We start from the raw sequence: 23,236 nt of genomic DNA, 5'->3' as shown, positions 1-23,236 counted from the left end.
GATTCGAACCGCCGACCTTTCGATCAGCAAGTCCTAGGTGCTGAGGCTTTAACCCACAGCGCCACCTGTGTCCCAATAAAAAGTTACAGTCATACTAAAATTAAACAAATCCCTAACCCCAACTCCAACATTTATCCCACCCCAAAACTAAAAAGGAGTAAAAGAATAATTTTAAAACATTTTTAAAAAGAACCCTCTCTGTTGTTCAGAGGCCTGTCAGGTCCCACCCTGGGCCAGGTGGAGAGAGGCAGGAACGGGGCCCTCAGAGAAGGCCAGATGTTGCCCTGTCCAGATGGGATATCTAAACCTATTGCATCCATTTTGAGGAGGATATGAACCTTTTAAATCCTTGAAATAATTGGAAAATATAACACAACATGCTTCCAGGGCTTCATATGGTCAGGCAGCCCTTGGTGGCCCAACAATAGCAGTTGCCATCATTGCGACCTTGGCCAATTGTGACATGGCACTACTGCTGCTTGCTACCACCACTGTTTAAGTCACTTGCTCACCCTGTTTACACCACAGTGGTGCTTGCTATGGGAGCTGAGCTAATGCTTTGCTCCCCTGGTTGTTGGGCCACCACTTTGGATGGAAAGCCACTAGATTCACAGCAAATGGGTGCTGTGTTGCGGATCACAGGCACTCTCTGTGCCTCAGTTCTTGCAGACAATGGTGCTATACTGCAGCAGAGAGTCAGAGCTGAGTCAATGACAGCTCTAGTTTCATTCAATAGCTGTCAAGAGTGACCTGGAAGTAATTTGCACCATTCAAAGTTGGATTTAACCCTTTATCAGGAAAAACATGATCTCTGCAGACTTCGCTGAGTGTCAGCCCTAAGGAGAACAGCAGTAGGTCTTGTCCCATGGGCTTTTTTGTTTTAAAAAATACATTTTTAACTGGTTTTTAAATGAACACAAATACAACGACCATTAAACACTTTGCACTTACCTTGTTTAAATCCCCACGACTTTCCCCCTAGCAATTGGGTACTGCCCCTGCATGCCACCAATATGATGGGAAATATTACATTACATTATTATATCACACCTTATAAGAAGAAGAAGAGTTTGGATTTGATATCCCACTTTATCACTACCCGAAGGAGTCTCAAAGTGGCTAACATTCTCCTTTCCCTTCCTCCCCCACAACAAACACTCTGTGAGGTGAGTGGGGCTGAGAGACTTCAGAGAAGTCTGACTATCCCACGGTCACCCAGCAGCTGCATGTGGAGGAGCGGGGAAGCGAACCCGGTTCCCCAGATTACGCGTCTACTGCTCTTAACCACAACACAACACTGGCTCTCATGACATATGTCAGAGATGTTCCCTTTCTGACAGACGGAATGGAATCCGAAGGGGAGGGGGGGAGAGCCAGAGCTGACAGATAAAGAAGAACCCGAATTGGAGTGGGAAGAGCCAGAGAGAAGTCGGAATCTGACTCCTTTACACAGTGACAGTGAGATAAACTTATCTTGCTCAGGAATACAGGCTAGCGATTCAGAAAGTAACAGCTGAAAGAACAGGATGTCAAAGAGAAGCAGGAAGGGCTGGGAGAACTAGAGTCCCAAAAAAGCCGCAGATAGAATGGTTTAGCCAAAAAGTGAATGACAGGGAAAAGGAGCGGGAAGAGGTGGGGAGTACCTTGCTTCCACTGGAAAAAGAGGCTAGATCCAGCAACTGACTCCAAAAGTGATGAATGAGTTAATGAAGCTCAGACTGCTGAGCCCATTAATTGCTGAATAAATCTGAAGTAATAAAACTCTCAAGAGACTGTGTCTTGTGTGGGAGAGCCTACCAACCTGACAGCATACATGGTTCCCTTGACCTTTCAAAAAATTTCCTCACCCTGTGAGGTTGGTTAGGCTATGACTGTCCCAAGGTCAATGAATGTTTATTGTTACAGCAAAACAGCCAGCATAAGGTCCGTATAGTTAAAGATATGGTTTTCCCAGTGTGATGTATGGAAGTGAGAGCTGGACCATAAAGAAGGCTGATCGCCAAAGAATTGATGCTTTTGAGTTATGGAGGAGACTCTTGAGAGTCCCATGAACTGCAAGAAGATCAAACCTATCCATTCTGAAGGAAATCAGCCCTGAGTGCTCACTGGAAGGACAGATCGTGAAGCTGAGGCTCCAATACTTTGGCCACCTCATGAGAAAAGAAGACTCCCTGGAAAAGACCCTGATGTTGGGAAGGATTGAGGAGATGGTTGGACAGTGTTCTTGAAGCTACCAGCATGAGTTTGACCAAACTGCGGGAGGCAGTGGAAGACAGAAGTGCCTGGCGTGCTCTGGTCCATGGGGTCACAAAGAGTCGGATACGACTAAATGACTAAACAACAACAACAACAAAACAGCCAGCATACTAAAACCAAAATGTATGCATAATTATTTACATAAACAATCAATATGGAATTTAACAATCAATATTACTAATTAAGTGGACTTGAAATACACATCCAAGGGAATAAAAACACAATTAAAAGATTAAATGAACAAGAAAATTTATTATTATGAGTTATGACGGTTTGTACAGCTGTACAATCTTTTGCTTTCTTTGACTAATGGCTATTGCACAAACTCTAGCTACATTTCTAGTAACATATGAATTCCAAACAGACAAGAGGTAATTTAAATAGTAAGGTAAAGGTAAAGGGACCCTGACCATTAGGTCCAGTCGTGACCGACCCTGGGGTGGCGGTGCTCATCTTGCTTTATTGGCCAAGGGAGCCAGTGTACAGCTTCCGGGTCATATGGCCAGCATGACTAAGCCACTTCTGGTGAACCAGAGCAGCACACGGAAACACCATTTACCTTCCTGCCGGAGTGGTACTTATTTATCTACTTGCACTTTGACGTGCTTTTGAACTGCTAGGTTGGCAGGAGCAGGGACCGAGCAATGGGAGCTCACCCTATTGCGGGGATTCGAACCGCCGACCTTCTGATCGCCACCCGTGTATTTGTCCATAAAAGCAGAGTTATGAGAGGGGCTCCGAGCTCTGAATAAAATCCCCTGTTTCAATTTCACCATTCTTAATTGTCCCAAGGTCACCGAGTGAGTTTCTTGGTTATGCCAAGTGGCTATGCCACTTTTTCTCAAATTGACAGGGGAACGGGGAGCATATCTTAAGTCAACTCTCAAGTAAAAAGGTGAAGGGTTTTGATGAGCTGAGTTCCTTCTAAATATGTATAACAGCATCCAGGTTTACCTATACGGAAAGTAGTCTACTGAAGGAGGCTAAAGCAGCCAAGAGACTGTCAAAAATAATATATGTATAGAAACTTTTAAAACAATAGATGCTAATGAACTCTTGAGCATTGAGTAAATGTGCTTAATGCCATGACCTTTACTTTCTGTTCCTTGAATAGTATGGCTTCTTTAAGAATAACATGTAATGAATACAATAATTAATTATTATTATTATTTTGGGGGGACGGACTTCAGCTTGATGAATATTTTCTGTCATCATATGCCAAGTGGTTACACATCAGTATATCATGAATTCTAATAAATAGGTGGGCAGTCAGCCTTCCAGAAGACACAGAAGTATCACCAGAGCATTCTGACTCTGAAGTCCACTCTAGCTGTTTGACGTGAGATTCAAGTCGAGCTTTAACAATGCCTTTGCGTTGGCTTCTCATGCTTGTCCTTTCTGTGTTGCTTCCCTTTTCTGGAGGTAAGATATGCACTGGAATTCAAATATTCAGACATAAATGACAGAACAATGAAATGGGGCTGGAAGGCATCTACTACCAGCATGGCTAGCTTGTGTTCTGTGGCTTTGTCTCCTTGTAGCCTGACATATTCTTAATGGAAAGGTTAGGAGTGATGGTTAAGGTGATGAGGATGGAGAATAGACTGTTTGCTTCCTTCCCATCAATGCCACCTGCTTGGGATTGGCCCCAGGTGTACTGCACCTGTAAGAATAGGTGACCCCATTTCAACAGGCATCATTTTTAAAATGTGGTAGAATGTCCCTTTAAAAGCTGCAAATGGAAAGCAGTACATGTTCACTCTTGAGAAATGTCCCCTCAAAGATGATACACATCAGTGCATCATATCCAGGCAGTTTATGAATCTTGCTTATGAACTATGCAAATGTATCAAAATACAATCAATTAAGGTAGTTCTTGGTATGAGCTTTTGTGTGCATGCACACGAAAGCTCATACCAAGAACTAACTTAGTTGGTCTTTAAGGTGCTACTGGAAGGAATTTCTTTTGTTTTGACTATGGCAGACCAACACGGCTACCTATCTGTAACTACAATCAATTAATTATTACTCAAAACCCCCCACTTTTTTAAAAAATGAGTGACATCTCTAATTAAAATAACTATGTAAAATACGGAAAGCAATTTACTGCATAAAATCTCTCTATGTTATCTCACTCTTTATCTTTCTCTCTTTCATCAGTACATTTTCTTTCTCCCTTCTCTCTGTTTCTCTCTCTCTTTCTGCCACCCTCCTTTTCATTTCCTTCTGTCACTCCTCCCTCTGGGCTAGATACACGGAATGAACTGGAATAAGGTAGCTTTTTAATGTGTTCATATGGTTAGGTATTGTTGAACTGAGGGGGGAGGTGGAGAAATAATGATTCAACTGAGCTCTCCAGAGGTGTTTGATCAGCCTGTCCTCCAAGTCACAATCTTATTCTCCTTATTCATCTGCCTAAATATGTTGTCATTTCCCTTTCTTCCAGGAGAATCTAAAGGAACTGGTTGTAAGGCAATCGGAGGTAGCTGCATTCCTAAAAAAAAGTGTCAGAAGATACATACTGATTCTGACTGCGGCAAGCGTGAGGTGTGCTGCCAGCTATAATGAGATTCAACTCCACGTTATTGCATGGTATATCTTAGCCTCTGTTTCTTGGGGAAAAAAAAGAGATGGATCTTCCATGGGAAAGCGAAGAGAGCTAAGTTGTGCTCATGTTAACACGGCGCTGTATTCCACTTATTAAATGTATGCCAAAAATACGAATTCGAAACTCATTTGCAGATCACAAGGCACTGCCTACAGCCAGGTTTTTTTACCTCTGCAAGGCAATGATAGTGATACACTGTAGGAGACAGTCCCGGCTGAGTCAGTGACTGCTCTGATTTCATTCACTGGCCTAAAACACAGAAAGAAAAGATGAGCCAGGAAGAATTATACCTGATATTTCTTTTCATAATATTTTTTCTCGGAGTCTGGAACCCTTCTGGCTGTTAGTCTGGTACATCAGCAGTGGTAATTGGTAGCCCCTGGTTCTGGTGGGATAGGGTATGGCCAAAGTGGAGCCAAGTTGTTCTGGTTTTCTCCCAATTCTCCTCTTTTGCAAAGTTCTAGCCACTAAAGCATGGCAGCTCTGTAAGTAAAGGTAAAGGGACCCCTGACCATTAGGTCCAGTCGTGACTGACTCTGGGGTTGCGGTGCTCATCTCACTTTATTGGCCGAGGGAGCTGGCATTTGTCCATAGACAGCTTCTGAGTCCTGTGGCCAGCATGACTAAGCTGCTTCTGGCGAACCAGAACAGCGCACAGAAACACCATTTGCCTTCCCGCCAGAGTGGTACCTATTTATCAACTTGCACTTTGACGTGCTTTCAAACTGCTAGGTTGGCAGGAGCCAGGGACTGAGCAACGGGAGCTCACCCCGTCATGGGGATTCGAACTGCCGACCTTCTGATCGGCAAGTCCTAGGCTCTGTGGTTTAACCCACAGCGCCACCTGTGTCCCAGTTCTGTAAGTACTTAGCGCCTAATGAAACAGAAAAAGTATAACCTAGTTTTAGAAGGGGTCCCTGCCATTACAATTTTTAGTGTGGGTTACAATAACCATACAATACTAAGAAGTAACCCCACTAGATTCCACGAGGATGGCTTCTGGATAGGACAGGTTAGTCTTCATGGTATCTCCTAGAACTTTTAACAAGCTTAGAATTCCTTATAGAAATAACTTGGGGCGAGAGCCGGAAGGAGGAAATTGGCAGGCAATCCCCAGGGAGAGCTCAATGATGAGAAGAGACCCAACATGGCTATACTAGGATCCTGGGACACCTCAATAGTTATTTGAAGAAAAGGGGAGGTTTTGGTGTTCAGAGAGCACCCACAAGCTCTCAACCAGGAGAGATTTCATAATGAGAAGGCACTGCCTTAAGTTGACTCACAAGCGTAGATGGAATAACACAGCAACAGATTTTTATATTTATGTGTTTGCTTGCTTTATTTCATACCTCCACCCTCAACACTAAGGTCCCCGGGTGAATTACAACAATTTAAAATATTGATGGGCCTTAGTCGCCCAGAATGGCAGGCAGGAGTCTTTCCAATATCTTCCTGGAGGCACTGGCGGAGGAAGAGGGGTGTGGGGGGAGCGCACCGTCCCCGGCAGCATGATCCCGGTGGAGTGCCATTGAGGCTGCCCCCCCACCCGTGCTGGGCGCCACGCCCCTGCAGACAGCATGCCACATCCCCAGGATGCATACCATGTCCCTGCAGGTGGTGCGCCATGCCCCCGGGATATGCACTAGCCCTGCCTCCGCCTGCTCTCTGCACCCCAGTGCCGGAGCATGAAGAAGAGAAGAAGAGGAGTTTGGATTTGATATCCCGCTTTATCACTATCCGAAGGAGTCTCAAAGTGGCTAACATTCTCCTTTCCCTTCCTCCCCCACAACAAACACTCTGTGAGGTGAGTGAGGCTGAGAGACTTCAAAGAAGTGTGACTAGCCCAAGGTCACCCAGCAGCTGCATGTGGAGGAGCGGGGAATCGAACCCCGTTCACCAGATTACGAGTCCACCGCTCTTAACCAGTACACCACACTGGTTCTCTGTCTGGAGGCATCCTGGACACCCAAGGCATGTGGGCCTGTATATGACAGCAGCCTCCTCAGGCTTCTGAGCTTCCCACTCAATTTTCATCCAAAAGGCACAAAACCAAATTTACCATCAACTGGATCCTGTAGATTTCATCAGGTTAATGTACTGTTCAGCATTTCCTTGCTTTGGTACACTGTGTCTCCTTGTGGGGTAGCAGCCATGAAGCATAACAAAGCAAAGCAGGTGATATTTTTAACAGTATGGATGACCTTTTAAAACAGGGGTTAGCAAGCTTTTTCAGCAGGGGGTCCCTCAGACCACTGTCCCTCAGACCTTGGGGGGGGGGGCTGGACAGTATTTTGAAAAAAAAAATGAATGAATTCCTATGCCCCACAAATAACCCAGAGATGAATGAATGAATGAATGAATGAATTTATTAATACGGTCACAGACCAGCATAACCCAGAGATGCATTTTGAATAAAAGCACACATTCTACTCATGTAAAAAACACCAGGCAGGCCCTACAAATAACCTGGAGATGCATTTTAAATAAAAGGACACATTCTATTGATGTAAAAACACCAGGCAGGCCCCACAAATAACCTCGAGATGCATTTTAAATAAAAGGACACATTTTACTCATGTGAAAACACGCTGATTCCTGGACCATCTGTGGGCTGGGTTGAAAAGGCGATTGGGCCAGATCCGGCCCCCAGGCCTTAGTTTGCCTACCCATGTTTTAAAACAACCAATGTTATTGAACCCTTTAACGATTATTAAACGTCGTGCCTAATATCATGAGGTTTACTTTATGTTCTTAGAACTTAATAGCTTCCCGAAGAATAAAGTGCAATGTACAGTGTAATTAACTTGAGGAGTATTTTCTGCTATCACATGCATCGCATCAGAATCATTCATGCACAAGGTTTACAGGTTAATGTCTCAGAAACTACTATAAATAGTGGACCTTCAGCCTTCCAGAAGACACAGAGCATTCTGCCTCTATAGTTTGCTCTTGCTGTTCAAGCTTCAACAATGCCTTTGCGCTGGCTTCTCATGCTTGCCATTTGTATGATGCTTTTCTTTTCTGGAGGTAAGACATCTACCCTGAAATAGAAAAACAACAACATTCCGACGTAAATGACAGAAGAATAAAATGAGGTTAGAAGGCGTCTGCTACCAGTGTGGCCATCTTGTGCACTGTGGCTTTGTCCCCTTGCACCCTAAGAAAGTTTAAATGGAAAGGTTATTGAGGGGGGTGAGGGTGGAGACGCTGTATGACATCTCTTTGGAATTGAGCCAAGACTCCGATTCAGAGTCTTCCAGCAGCTGCCTCGGAGTTACTTCTGGCACTGGTGAAAGAATTGTGGAAGAGGGAAGGTTTCTCCTCATGTGTGACATGGAAGGCAGTCTGAAGGCAGTCCTGTTCAGGGAAGTTTTTAATGTTTGATGTTTTATTGTATTTTTAATATTTTGTTGGAAGCCTCCCCAAGTGGCTGGGAAAACCCAGCCAGATGGTCGGAGTATAAATAATAAGTTGTTGTTGTTACCCCACAACTTGCCGCCTTTCCACAGTTAAAACAATGCTCAAGGTGGCTTACGAAGTTAATATCAGTAATATTATACTACTACTACTACTACAACTAATATATTTTTTGTACCCCGCCCGTCTGGCTGGGTTTCCCCAACCACTCTGGGTGGCTTCCAACAAAGATTAAAAATACATTAAAATGTCACACATTTAAAACATCTGCCTTCAGATGTCTTCTAAATGTCAAGTAGTTGTTTATCTCTTTGACATCTGGTGGGAGGGCGTTCCACAGGGAGGGCGCCACTACCGAGAAGGCCCTCTGCCTGGTTCCCTGTAGCTTTGCTTCTTGCAGTAAGGGAACCGCCAGAAGGCCCTTGGAGCTGGACCTCAGTGTCCGGGCTGAACGATGGGGGTGGAGACGCTCCTTCAGGTATACTGGGCCGAGGCCGTTTAGTTAGTATCAGTTAATATCAGTAACAACAGCAAAAACTCCCAACAAAACTTTCCCCCAAATACACCAGTCCTTGCTGGGCAGCAGCCGCAGCAGCAGTCCTTATGAGGCCTGTCAGGACTGGGTCCTCAGGCTTCCAGCAGGGGAGTCCTCCTGGGTTCCCTCTCTCCTCGCCCCTTCACCAGCCAACTCTTGCCAGCCCCTGACTTCTTCTTCTTCTTCTTCTTCTTCTTCTTCTTCTTCTTCTTCTTCTTCTTCTTCTTCTTCTTCTTCTTCTTCTTCTTCTTCTTATATTTATATCCCTTCTTTTTCATTGGCAGGGTTTCAAGGTAACACACCGAACAAAGGGAAAAAAGGTAATACAAATAAGAACAGTTAACTATGATTCTCTTTTTTAAATATAATATTTTTATGAATTTTCCATCAATAAAAAAATTCATATCTCACCACATTACAACTTTCACAAATTTTCACATTTTTAGACTTCCTTCAGCCTCTCTGACAATCATCCGAATTTGTACCTGTTTACACATTTCCTAAATTTGCTATTGCCTTTTAACACACCCTACCATATCTAGTTTCCTTTTTTACAATATTTCTTAGACCTTTACAGAACTTCTTTAAATGCCGCTAGCGTTATTTCTTTATCACTTATACCTTCCCAATACTCAACAAATTTTCCCCAGTCCTCGGTGAATTTTGATCTCGTCAATATCTAATCTTCCCTGTCAGTTTATCAAGTTCTGCATAGTCCATCAGCTTCATTCTCCACTCCTCCAATGTTGGTAATTGTTCCTGTTTCCATTTCTGGGCGAGTAATATTCTTGCCGCTGTTACTGCATATTGAAAAAGTTTACAGCCCTTTCTATTTATCTCTTTATTCTCATCATCCCTAACCACTGGCTATGCTGGTTGAGGCTGACAGTAACATCTGGACCCAGGACCCAGATTCTCTATCCCTAAACTAGACCAATCAGTTCAATGGTTTTAATCAGTTAAAGATAGATGACTGCACTTCCACGCAGCATTTTTTTAAAAAAATATATAATTTAGTATAACATCCTTTAAAAAACTGTAGTTGGGATGAATCCCATTTTCACCCTTGTGGGATGTCTCTACAGAAATGCTACACACCAGTGCATCATGTACAGGCACTTGCGCTTCTGGCTTTTGAACTATTGTTCCACGCTTATGAAGGTTTCTCAAAATATAATCAATCAATTCATTCTCTAAAAGTCATACAGTAAATTTGTTTTAATTGGGTGACACCCGTAACGTTGTGGGTTAAACCACAGAGCCTAGGACTTGCTGATCAGAAGGTCAGCGGTTCGAATCCCCACGACGGGGTGAGCTCCCGTTGCTCGGTCCCTGCTCCTGCCCACATAGCAGTTTGAAAGCACCTCAAAGTGCAAGTAGATAAATAGGTACAATGGTACCTCGCAAGACGAAATTAATTCGTTCTGCGAGTTTCTTCGTCTTGCGGATTTTTCGTCTTGCGAAGCACGGATGCACCCTGGTACTGTATTATGAACATTATTACAGTACTCCTTTTATAATGGGATAGCGGGCAAAGCACAAAGCGGGCCGCTCCCCAGCAGGAGGAGTTTCCCCAGCCTGGAGGATCTGTTGCCAGGAAGAGGCAAAGACACCCCTTCCCACCTCCCCACGAAAACAGCCCCCTTCCTCTGTCACCAAGCCTTGCCACGTCTTTGCTCCGCCAAACCACGTCCCACATCAAAGCCCCAGCCCGCTCCTCTCCCTCTCTCTCCACGAGGTGCCAAAGGAAGTTCGAGCCCAGGAACTGAGGGCAGACGCACGAAGCGCCCGGTGCGGACTCTCCCTTGCTCCCCCTGTTACCTTGTGCCACGCCGCCGGGCTCCCCACAGTCTTGGCAGCTGCTCCCAGCTTCTTCCCACCCCCGCAAAGGCGCCTTCGCGGTGCGCCAAGCACAGTGGATGCCTCCTCCTCCTTGGTCCCCTCCTCCTGCCTTTGCGCAGTTAGGGCAAAATGGAGCAGCCACGTGGGGAGGGGGAGAGAGAGAGGCAGAGGTGGCGGTGGCGCAGAGACCCAGCCAGATCCACTGGATCCCAGCCCACCTGCCTCCTCTGTGCCCTCTCCAGAAGAGGATCCCTCTGCATTGTTCTGCTAGATCCTGCTTCTGTTGCGCCCAAGTCCGTTATTTGTTCTTTGGCTCCTTCTGCAGTCTTTCTTTCTTGCGCTTTTATGCACACGCTGTCTCCGGAGTCAGTCTCTCTCTCTCTCTCTCTCTCTCTCTCTCTCTCTCTCTCTCTCTCATCGGGTTACTCTGCTCAGAACTCAGGACTAATTGTCGTGCTCGCGATCGCGCTTGGAAGAGATTTGCTTCCGCTCTTTTCTTGCCTTGCTTTAATTCGCGGAGCGAGACGCTCTCCTTCCCCAAGGCTGAAATTGGAAAAGGTAGGTCGCTCCCTCGTTCGCTCCCTGCCAGCCCGCTTCAAACTTGGTACAGTATTAACGGTTTTAAGAAAAAGGAAGCAAATTCGCAAGACGTTTCATCTTGCGAAGCAAGCCCATAGGGAAATTCGTCTTGCGAAGCAACTCAAAAAACAAAAAACTCTTTCGTCTTGCGAGTTTTTCGTCTTCCGAGGCATTCGTCTTGCGAGGTACCACTGTACTGCTCCAGCGGGAAGGTAAACAGCATTTCTGTGCGCTGCCCTGGTTCGCCAGAAGCGGCTTAGTCCTGCTGGCCACATGACCCGGAAGCTGTATGCCGGCTCCCTTGGCCAATAAAGCGAGATGAGCGCCACAACCCCAGAGTCGGTCACGACTGGACCTAATGGTCAGGGGTCCCTTTACCTTTACCTAATTCACAGCGCTAAATCTATGGTGCCTCATTCTTTTCTTTTGCTTTGAGAGAGAGCATTCCTTCTCTCTTTTCCTTCCCTCTTTTCCTTCTCTCTTTCATTCACGCTTCCCTTATTCTTCCGTGGCTCTGCTCTATCTCATTTTTCCTTGGTCTGTTCCTCCTCTTTCTGCCACCCCCTTTACCTACTCTCAGTTCCTTCTGTCACTCCCTCCCCCCCCCCCCCGGTGCTGGACAGTTAGGCAGTGTGAGCAGTCGTGAAGAAGATTTCGCGATCTGCAACTGTAAATCTTGAGGGTGGTCTAGCAACACTTCCTTACGTGAATGCTAGCTCCTTTGCGTGGCAGAGTAATGACCGCGCAGCTTAAGCGTTGAAGGTTCAAATTGCACACAGGTGATAGGCAATTTGATAGTAAAACACTCATGGAAGCAATAAAGCTCAGTCAAGCACTGCTTCCTTGAAAGGCAACCACCATCTTGTTGGTGGAAGACTATTTACAACTATACTACCGCACTGATAGTAAGGCACACTTCAGTCCTAAATGCTGCTTGCACACAGCTCAGCCGTCTCTCCCTTGTGGGAATCACACATGTCCATAGATAAGTGCCTGTGGCGATCATACAGGGTCCCCAGACATTTAACAGTCTATTTACCCCTGTGCCACCATTGTGCTTGATTCCCTGCTGCCACCAACCCGTTACTCTCGGGTAAAACACTGAGTCCAGACAGTTGTTAAAACTGAACCAAATAAACAAGTTTATTTTATAAGCCTTAACAATTTTATGGTTTCTCAGATAATATTCCTGTCAGTTTCTTAACTTCTTTACCGGCCTATATCTTTCTAATACCTTCTGACTGATTATTTCAACTGTTTGACTGACTCCTCTTAACAGATTCTCTCACTCTCTCACATCAGACTAGCCCAACCCACAGACTTATCCTCTCCGTCTCTTCTCTAACTCCAGACTGACTTCGCAACCACCCTAACTCTAACTCTAACTCCCCTTGGGTTCCCATTGGTTAGTCATTTTACAATTAGTTAACCCTTTCCTTATGAACCCAGTATGATGTCACACACCTAGGAGGGCAAACGCCACAGTGCCCCATAGCTATTTATAGCTGCTGTAGACTAAACAATCTTGCACCTGAATGCTTGGAGAATCTTCAAGAATCTTCTCACAGTTCCTGGAAACAAATGGTCCTTTCTCACTTGCTCTAACATGTCATAAGTTAGCTTCTTAACCTGGGGTTTTTTATTGTATGGAATTTTTGGAGTCGAAGAGAAAGAATTATAACCTGAGGTTCAGCCATGTTTGTGACAATGTTGATCAGCCTGTCAGTCAAATAAGAATTTTACCCTTCTTATTCATCTCTTCTAAATGTGTGGTCATTTCCCCCCTTTACAGAAACTGCTAAAGGAACAGGTTGTAAGACAATCGGAGGTGAATGCATGCCTAAGAAAAAGTGCAAGGGAATATACCATGATTCTGACTGTGGCAAGCGCAAAGTGTGCTGCCAGGTAATATGAGGTTCAGCTCCATGTCAGCGCATATTTCATAATGCCAACTTCCTGAAAAAAGTGATGGCTCTTCAGCTGGGGAAGCCAAGAAAGCTACTCTGTTATCGTGTCAACGCAGATAAAACACTTTATTCCACTCATTAAAATGTATGTCAAAAAATACAGATTTGAAACTTATTTGCAGATCACAGGCACTCTCTGTGACCAAGCTCCTGTCTCTCTGCCAAGCAACGACTGAGTCAATGGCAACATTTATTTCATTCACTGGGTGGGAACACAGAAAAACATGAAAAGCCAGGCTGACTTGTCTCAGAGGCAGGGGCGTCTTACCCATAGAGGCTAGTGGTGCAGGGCGCCAGGGTACCAAGTTCTGGAGGGCACCTCCTGGCATCAGCTCACTGCCCTTGCCCTCGCCCGCCATGCCGCGCTGAAGCAGCACTGCACCCAGAGACACCATGGCACGAAGCAGCCAGCTGAGCTGGGAGCCACCGCGTCCAGCCTCCACCTTTTCCCTGCTGGAGGAGCTGCCCTCCAGCTGCTGCCTCCCTCTTCCAGCCCCGCAAAGCTGGGCACGTCACCGGCAGTGCCATCCTCTCTAAAAAAGGTCGGCAGCTATGGGAAACGGGGGTGGGGGATGGAGGGGTCTTTGCACCACGGTGCCGGATATGCTTAAGACGGACCTGCTCAGACGTATACCTGCACATTTCTTTTTGTAACATTTTCCCCCTGGAGGGCTAGAAACTGGTTCTTCCAAAAATGAAAGCTCAGAGTCTGGGGACCCTGATGGCCATAAGCTTGGTACAATGGCAGTGGTAGCTGGTAGCCTCTGACCTGGTAGGGCAGTATAAGTCCAAGGTGGTCATGGGGAGAAGAGAGCCAGTGTGGTGTAGTGGTTAAGAGTGGTGCTGGGAAAGATGGAGGGCACAAGGAGAAGGGGACGACAGAGGACATCAGGTTTTTCCAGGGAGTCTTCTCATGAGGTGGCCAAAGTATTGGAGCCTCAGCTTCAGGATCTGTCCTTACAGTGAGCACTCAGGGCTGATTTCCTTAAGAATGGATAGGTTAGATCTTCTTGCAGTCCATGGGACTCTCAAGAGTCTCCTCCAGCACCATGGATTATTCTCCTCCAGCACCATGATTATTCTACAACATTGCTTATTTCATCCTTGAAATAATTAGCAAACATATCACAACATGCTTCCAGGGATTGACATGGACAGACACCCTTTGGGCCCCTGGGACCCCAGCACTAACATCACCACTGGGACTTCTACCACTGTCAATGTTGTGGTCTGGCACTACAGTTGTTGCCACCAGTTACTCATTCACCCTTCCCTTCCTCTTGTTTACATGGTGGTAGTGAATGATATGGGACTCAGGCTAATGCTCTATTCCATGGCTTTATGGATCAAGGAGGTCACATAGGTGAGACCAAGCTGTTCTGGTTTTCTTCCCATCCTCCTTCCTTGTGAAGCTGTAGACACCAAAGCATTGCAGTTGTGTAAGGACTTGGTGCCTAACTAAATTCAAAAAGTGTGTAACCTTATTTTACTACGGGTCGCTACCATCACAATTTCTAGTATGGGCTAATATCACAGTAACTTTGATGATGATAGCTACAATTTATTTCCTGCATGTCATTCTAAGGTCACAGGGTGGGCGACAGCAATTAAAGCAATATTTAAAAAAAAACAGTTTAAAACTGCTTGAAATTACAGAAATACACAGGTATCCTGAAAAAGATATGCATCTCAAGTGTCAAAAGCCAGGATACAGAAGTAATTTTTAAGGATTCTCTGAAGAATTCCTCCTGGTTCCATGAAACACAACACAAGACTTTAATGTTTTGTATATCGTGGGACATATGCAAATGAAGGCAATTCAGGCAATAGACAAGCTAATCCTATGTTGCTGTTGTTGTTTAGTCGTTTAGTCGTGTCCGACTCTTCGTGACCCATGGACCAGAGCATTCCAGGCACTTCTGTCTTCTACTGCCTCCCGCACTTTGGTCAAACTCATGCTGGTAGCTTCGAGAACACTGTCCAACCATCTCGTCCTCTGTCGTCCCCTTCTCCTTGTACCCTCCATCTTCCCAACATCAGCGTCTTTTCCAGGGAGTCTTCTCTTCTCATGAGGTGGCCAAAGTATTGGAGCCTCAGCTTCACTGTCCTTCCAGTGAGCACTCAGGGCTGATTTCCTTCAGAATGGAGAGGTTTACTCTTCTTGCAGTCCATGGGACTCTCAAGAGTCTCCTCCAGCACCAGAATTCAAAAGCATCAAGTACGATCATGTACAGCTACACAAAGGCAAGTGATCTAACTGGCCAGAAGCCATAGATGATGATCTGACACAGTTCTGGGGCACTTTTATAAAGGCTGTAAGCATTTCTGCAGCCACTTGGTGGGCTGAGCCCTCTGTTCCCTTCTCTTTCAACTCCTCTTAGACCTAGGTAATGGGGGAAGGTGTCTCTGGCTCTTGCAAGGAGGTTGGAACCAGTGGAACTTCCCTTCTAGACTGAAAGAGCTACTCCTTGTATCCAATGATGCCAGAGCGGTTGTGTCAAAGAACAGCTCTTCCAAGCCTAGAGAGCAAGGCAGAGACAAAGAGAGGGATGGATCTTGCAGCTGCCATGGCAGGGATGGATAAGGCGAGAGAACAAGTTAAGGAAGCGCCCTCCTGGGATCTTTGCTGGCAGATTCCTCCACTCAGAGTGGAGGCTACTACATCCCACTGGAGCCTTCTCTCAGGTCCTCCATCTGCATCATCCCAACTTGACCAGCTCATGAGAGCTCTATAGTGAAGGTCCTAGACACATCTCCATGAGAAGAGAATTTCACAGCTTAGTGGCTGCTACTGAGATTGCCCTTTCCTTTGAGATTTTGATGACAGTGTAAAACTCCCTCTGCCAATCTTTCTTATCACTGAGGTCCAGTGCCGAGGGCCTTCTGGCAGTTCCCTCCCTGCGAGAAGCCAAGTTACAGGGAACCAGGCAGAGGGCCTTCTCAGTAGTGGCAGCCACCCTGTGGAACGCCCTCCCACCAGATGTCAAAGAGAAAAATAACTACCAAACTTTTAGAAGACATCTGAAGGCAGCCCTGTTTAGGGAAGCTTTTAATGTTTAATAGGTTATTGCATTTTAGTGTTTTGTTGGAAGCCGCCCAGAGCGGCTGAGGAAACCCAGCCAGATGGGCGAGGTATAAATAATAAATTATTATATATCACCTGCGAGGGTCTGTAGGGCAGGCGGCAGTCTTTTATGTATATGGGGCCTGAGACATCTAGGGCTTTAAACAGTAATGTGAGCACCTTGAATTGGACCCAGAAATGAACCGTCAAATAGCAAAGCTGTTTTAAAACAGAATTTATATGAGATCTGGATGAACCCCAGCCAGTAATCTGATCACTGCATTTTCGACCAATTGAAGTTTCTGTGTCCTCTTCAAGGGCAGGACACATAGTCTGCATTCAGAAGGCACCAGGTTCAGGATTGGGGGAGTCCATTGATTGGAACCTTGTAGTTTCTGTGCAAAACAGTGTTACGATATAGAAGCAATGCAGCTGCGAGCTGCTAGCTTGAAAACATCACATGATGTTGGGACTGTCCATGGGAAACAGAGGGACAGTCAATTCACAGTGCGAAGCACCGGAATTAGCTCAGAGTGTAATATGAGCTGTACAGGAAGTGCAGGAAGTGTTTGTCACTCGACTGCTGGAGTTTGAAGAGAGCAGTCATGTTTTTTGTAACGCTGCAAAGACAGAAATAAAGGCATGTAAATACGTTTCTGTCTATCTCTTTCCCCTGCCGGGGGGGGGGCAACAAAGAGGGGGTGTGTTCTTCTCACGCTGAGAAGGATCGCCTATCGCGACCTTTGCCTGGATCTTGCTGAGGAATGCAGGCAGGGAGGTGAACAGGAAATCAAGCCGGGTGCCTGGAGAGTTGCCAGTTTCTACTTATATAGGCTTGAAACCCGACAAACAGAACATTCATAAGCAGCCAGCATAATTATGAAGACATTAAACTGGGTGTTTTAATTTCCATTTCATTGTGTCTTGCTATTTGGTGGGTTCGCAGCAAGGTGACAGGTAATAGCAAACTTTTATTTCCACGGATCCCTCAGGACAGCGGGTGTCAGCGCAGCGCCCTCCTTTAGCCTCACATGCTTGTATGCCTCTCAACTTTTCATTCTCAGTTTCTCCTGCACAAAGGAAGCACATTAACCAAAGGTATAGGACTCCATACAGACTCAGTAGTACACATACACACAGACACAGTGGTACCTTGGGTTAAGAACTTAATTCGTTCTGGAGGTCCGTTCTTATCCTGAAACTGTTCTTAACCTGAGGTACCACTTTAGCTAATGGGGCCTCCCGCTGCCGCCACCACGTGATTTCTGCTCTCATCCTGAAGCAAATTTCTTAACCTGAGGTACTATTTCTGGGTTAGCGGAGTCTGTAACCTAAAGTGTCTGTAACCCGAGGTACCACTGTAAATAGATAAATGCTAGCTGCAGTGAGAAGTGCTGGAGATGTGGACACTCAAGGACATATATGAAACTAATTTGGTGGTCTTGTCCAATAATTGAAATCTTTAGTTCAGTAGTGGTAAGTGTAGTATCGTTAATAGCACCTAATATTTTGTTCCCTCCCTCCCAGTAGAATTGGGAGGGGTGGGGTAGCCAACATTCATTCACAGCCATTGCAATGATGTTTACATTAAACTGGGCTTTCCATCACATTTTGTCTTGCTATTAGGAGGATATGTAGGAGGGTGATGTCCAGGGGCACCAGATCCTAGGGGCCCAGCCCTTTTGGCTTTCCAGTAATTTTTTGGGGGGGAAGCCTGGTCCCCCACTATGTTCTAAAAAAATCATCAGGCAGAGTAGACCAAGCATAGAACCAAGCATGCCTTGCTGGCTCTCTCTCCCTCTGCTGCTTCCATGGAGGGGAAGGAAGCAGCCTGTGGCTGATGGCAGTAGCAGGAGGAGGAAGAGGAAGAGGAAGAGGAAGAGGAAGAGGAGGCTGACTGCCAGAGAGGAGGAACTGCCAGCCACTGAAGCTGTGCTGCTGCCGCCCCCAGCTCTGCCCCCAGCTCCTCCCGATGTCGTGACTAAACTTCATTTGGAGATTATCCTCCACAAAAGAATCATTCTACTGATGATGGATTCCATGAGTGGAGGACAAAACAAGTATAAATCAGTCATCCTACTTCAGCCATATCTTCTGCAAAAAAAGAAACACTCTTAGTAATGCATTTGACTCATATGGATGGATGGTGGCTAACAGATTGAGGCTGAATCCTGACAAGACAAACTGTTTTGAGGGGACAGTGGACAGGCAGGTGTGGAGGACTCCCCGGTCCTGAATGGGGCAACTGTGTCCTTGAAGGAGCAGGTGTGCATTCTGGGAGTCATTTTGGACTCACAGCTGTCCATGGAGGCACAGGTCATTTCTGTGTCCAGGGCAGTTGTCTACCAGCTCCATCTGGTACACAGGCTGAGACACAGGCTGAGACCCTACCTGCTTGCCAGAGTGGTGCATGCTCTAGTTCTGCCTGGACACTGAGGTCCAGCTCCAAGGGCCTTCTGGCGGTTGCCTCACAGCGAGAAGTGAGCTTACAGGGAACCAGGCAGAGGGCCTTCTCTGTGAGAAGCCAAGTTACAGGGAACCAGGCAGAGGGCCTTCTCGGTAGTGGCAGCCACCCTGTGGAACTCCCTCCCACCAGATGTCAAGGAAATAAACAACTATCTGACTCTTAGAAGACATCTGAAGCCCATAGGTGACAGCTGTTCCTTTATGTCCTTAATCTCTGTTTTGGCTTGTGTTACTAAAAACATATAAACCATATTCATAATCAGAGATCAAATAACTATTGCAGAAGGATGCTTCCTTATTTTTCTTCCACCTCTACCCTCCTGTAGTACAGCTGGGCAGTACACATGGGTTTGGTTCCAACTCAATAACTTTTAAACAGGGGGTCAAAGCCATAGAAGGAGAAGAGAGGAAGAGTTTGGATTTGATATCCCGCTTTATCACTACCCTAAGGAGTCTCAAAGCGGCTAACAATCTCCTTTCCCCTCCTCCCCCACAACAAACACTGTGCGAGGTGAGTGAGGCTGAGAGACTTCAGAGAAGTGTGACTAGCCCAAGGTCACCCAGCAGCTGCATGTGGAGGTGCGGGGAAGCGAACCTGGTTCACCAGATTACGAGTCCACTGCTGTTAACCACTATACTCTCATAGAACACAAGCTGGCCATGCTGGTAACAGATAACTTCCAACCCCATTTTGTTCTTCTGTTATTTAGGTCGGAATGTTTTTAATTTCAATGCATATCTTACCTGCAGAAAACAGAAGCATCTCAGAAAACAGAAGGGTAACCATGAAAAACCAGTGCATTGTTGAAGCTTGACTCAGATGGATCTCAACTTGAACGGCAAGAGAAGTCAACTGAGGGAGAATGTCTTCTTGAAGGCTGAATGCTTGCCTATTTATAGGGTTCTTGATATACAGACACGTAATGATCTTTATGCAATGCATGTGTAAAAAAAGAGAGATTATTATCTTATACGTTGCATGTTATTACTCAGGAAGACATAATCTTCAAGGAACATAAACTTCCTGACATTACCCCTGATATTTATTCTTAGTTCAGGAACAAAATCATTGTTTTTAGAACTCTCTATCTATATTTTATTTCCTGCTTTAGGTGCTGAGATGCACAACTGCTATCCCTCATGAAGACAAGGCGTACCAAAGCAAGGAAATACTGAACAGTCCATTGAGCTGCTGAATGACTGAAGGTTCAGCAGATTGGAAAGCTGGTTAACAACTGAGTGGAAAAATACAGTCAAAGAATCATAGAACTGTAGACTTGGAAGGGATGCAAGGGTTATTATATCCATCCTCCTGCAATGCAGGAACCACAGTTAGAATTCCTGAGAAATGAGGAAGTCTGTTCCACTGTTGAACAGCTCTGTCAGAAAGTTCTTCCTAATGTTTAGCTGGAATCTCATTCCTTGTGAATTTGAATTCATTGGTTCTACCCTCTGGAACAGAGGAAAACAAGCCTACTCCATTTCCCATATGACAGCAGTTCAGATATTTGAAGATGGCTACGTATCACCTCTAGGGACGCAGGTGGCACTGTGGGTTAAATCACACAGCCTAGGACTTGCCAATCAGAAGGTTGGCGGTTCGAATCCCCGCGACGGGGTGAGCTCCCGTTGCTCGGTCCCTGCTCCTGCCAACCTAGCAGTTTGAAAGCACATCAAAGTGCAAGTAAATAAATAGGTACTGCTCCGGCGGGAAGGTAAACGGCATTTCCGTGTGCTGCTCTGGTTCGCCAGAAGCAGCTTAGTCATGCTGGCCACATGACCCAGAAGCTGTACGCTGGCTCCCTCGGCCAATAAAGCGAGATGAGCGCCGCAACCCCAGAGTCAGTCACGACCTAATGGTCAGGAGTCCCTTTACCTTTACCTTTACCTTACGTATCACCTCTCAGTCTTCTGTCCTTCACTCTAAACATAGCCAACTCCCCCATAAGGCTTGGTTTCTGGGCCCTTGACCATCTTGGTTGATGCCCTCTCTACATGTCCCATTGTGTCAATATCCTTCTTAAACTGTGGTGCCCCAAACTGGACACAGCCAGGGCTTGACTAAGGCAGTATAGAGTTGTAGTAATATTAGGGCTCACCCAGACTTGCATTTCTCCTGTGCCTAGAAAGCATGTGTCTGAGCAGTTTTGCCCTTGCCCCCTGCTTTCCCCAGGAAAACCCATTCTTTTCACCCCTCTGGGAATAATGTGCACATCTCTATCTCCCTGCCCCTCCGTAATTTTTCACAATTTTTCACAAAACGAGTTGTTGCTAGTGGGTGGTAATTCAGAAAAGGCTCCTCCTCTAACCATTCTCCATCTGAGAAGGGATAGTGTGTGGCAGATGAGGTTATCTATTCATGTTGTTTTGCCTGGGGAAAACAGGGAATGAATAATATTGTAACGAGTAAAGGGAAGGAGTTTTGGGCAGCCTTGACAACCATTGCCAAGGGGGTCAGAATGTAGGGAGAGTGACACTTGGAGGGCAGTTAAGCCAGAAACAGAGGAGGTGAGGAACAACTACTGAGAAACTGTTGCTGCTAGTTTTTGGAGGACAGCTGTTAATAAGGTGACGTGACCATGCTCAGGATTGTGGAGTGGCTGTTGTGGAGTATGACAAAGTGTGTTCTCCTTCATGGAGAGCACGTGTTGCGGTGGGGTCTGCTGAGCCACCCCTCTGTTACCAGGCAGGGTCTCTAAAGATGGCCTGGGGCAGAGATTGGTTCACTGGGTTGCTGGGGTAAAAGTTATGTTGCAATTTTGGTGGGAGGGGTAATACTCTGCACGCAGCCTGGAGCTTTCTCTTTGCTGCGTGCAACGGATCACCCGCCCACCCGCCCTTGAGTAAGGGGTTGTTGCATTGACCTTGCTATGCCTGTCATGGGGTCGTCTGCCATTGGGGCAGGGGCTTGGTAGGAATTTTGTCCATCTGGCTGATTGGCTGGGCCATTTGGTTTTTGCCTACTGCGTAGCAAATCATCACAACTTGTAAGGTTGTGGTTAGGCATTGGTTATAAATTGGAGGAGGGGTTAGGATAGGCTGGGCCTGCCCCTCCATGGTTGCTGCGGAAAGGGAATTCCGTTAAAGGAATCCTGGGGCTTGCCATCTTTTCGTCCAATCCCTGGAATGGGACTAGGGCCGGCAAGCCTTTGGGGAGCATGCGGATGAGAATTGAGGGTCTGTGACTCAGCTCCATTTCTCCCCGACTTGCTTTCCCCCGCACTGTCTTTCGGTGGTGCCCGGAAGTCAGTTCTGTCCTCAGGCGGGGGGACAGATAGTCTTAACCAATGCCTAAACAACCACTCACGGTTTTGTATTTAAATAAAGTTGTGGCCAAAATTATGCCAAAAACCTTAAACAAAAATTAAGTGTGCGTTGTGAGTTATTTGGGGGGTGGCTTGGGGACCTCGACACGCAAAACAGCTCATACTACATCTGGTGGAAGGAAATGAGGCCCAGAAATGACAACTCTGAGACTGTACTATTTTGCTTGCTGAAGTAATATAGGTATTACACAAGACAAGGAAGTTCCATGGATAACAATGGGCCTTTGCTCTGAATCGCCTTTGACTAGTCCTTTCATACTCTGCCCTGATTAAGAATATGAGTAACCCTTTCCATGCAGCCATTTTTGCTGTATGCCACAGGTGGACATGGAGACGACCCATGCAGTCATTACTCTTATTCCCCTTCCCAGATCACCTTCAGATCAGACACCTGGACAAATAAACACAATTTACCCAGTTAAAGGGCTTCACACAAGCAAGGTTCCGTTTGGCTTAGGACAGCCTATAATTCAGAATAGGTTGTAAATCCAGTTTCAAGATGTGAACGTGCTACGGTTCAAAACAATGTGGGTGACTTCCATTGCTCAGGCCATAATGCAAACATATGGAACCCTGAGGGGTGAGAGTGTGCGCACTTAAGACTAGTTTGACTGCCTTGTTAAAAAGAGGGGTGTGTGTCAAAAAGTCACTTCGTTATAAGGAATTGGTACTTGAATTGTTGGGTGATTCATGCTTCGAAATAGTTTGCAATGTTTACAGAACAGTTCCAGTAACATCTGTATAACGTCATTTGTTCATCTGTTGTGGATTCTCTTGGTTATATGACAGACACGTAACATGCTTAGGTGATCTTAGTTGTTAGGAGTGTCTGTGGTCCAGTTAGCAGATGGCAATTGTTTTTCTAGACTGTGATAACTTGACCACTGCTGTTATTGTGATGGTAGCTGTTTTCTTGGGGCAACTTTGGGGAAAGGTTTAGGCCCCTCATGCTCCAGCCACTACTTACAAAAATAAGGCCTAAATCAGGGCAACTCTCAATGAGACCACAGAGGGGTAGGAAGTTGTAATCCACCCCTCAGACATAACTGGATGGCGTCAACAACTGGTGGGCCACAAATTCCTCACCTGTGCATTAGACATTTTCGTTCGAACTGGTTTTCCAGATCAAAGTACGATATTCTCTACCCACCCCTTTCAAATAAAAAGAGAGAGTGA

The 23,236-nt window shown here is 45.9% G+C and overlaps 1 long non-coding RNA gene across 1 annotated transcript; it reads left to right on the top strand.

Annotated features, from left to right (window-relative positions):
• The first annotated feature begins 7,778 nt into the window (after positions 1–7,778).
• On the top strand, positions 7,779–13,153 carry LOC309366053. The gene is made up of 3 exons (XR_014166446.1): positions 7,779–7,891; positions 9,101–9,136; positions 13,030–13,153. It is a non-coding gene; the product is annotated as an uncharacterized lncRNA (long non-coding RNA).
• The last annotated feature ends 10,083 nt before the right edge of the window (positions 13,154–23,236 follow it).

The sequence above is a fragment of the Podarcis melisellensis genome, assembly GCF_964234715.1.
Source record: "Podarcis melisellensis genome assembly, chromosome: 3".
NCBI classification, from domain to species: domain Eukaryota; kingdom Metazoa; phylum Chordata; class Lepidosauria; order Squamata; family Lacertidae; genus Podarcis; species Podarcis melisellensis.
The sequence above is the reverse complement of the archived record's forward strand: the minus strand, read 5'-3'. Positions and strand labels throughout refer to the sequence as shown.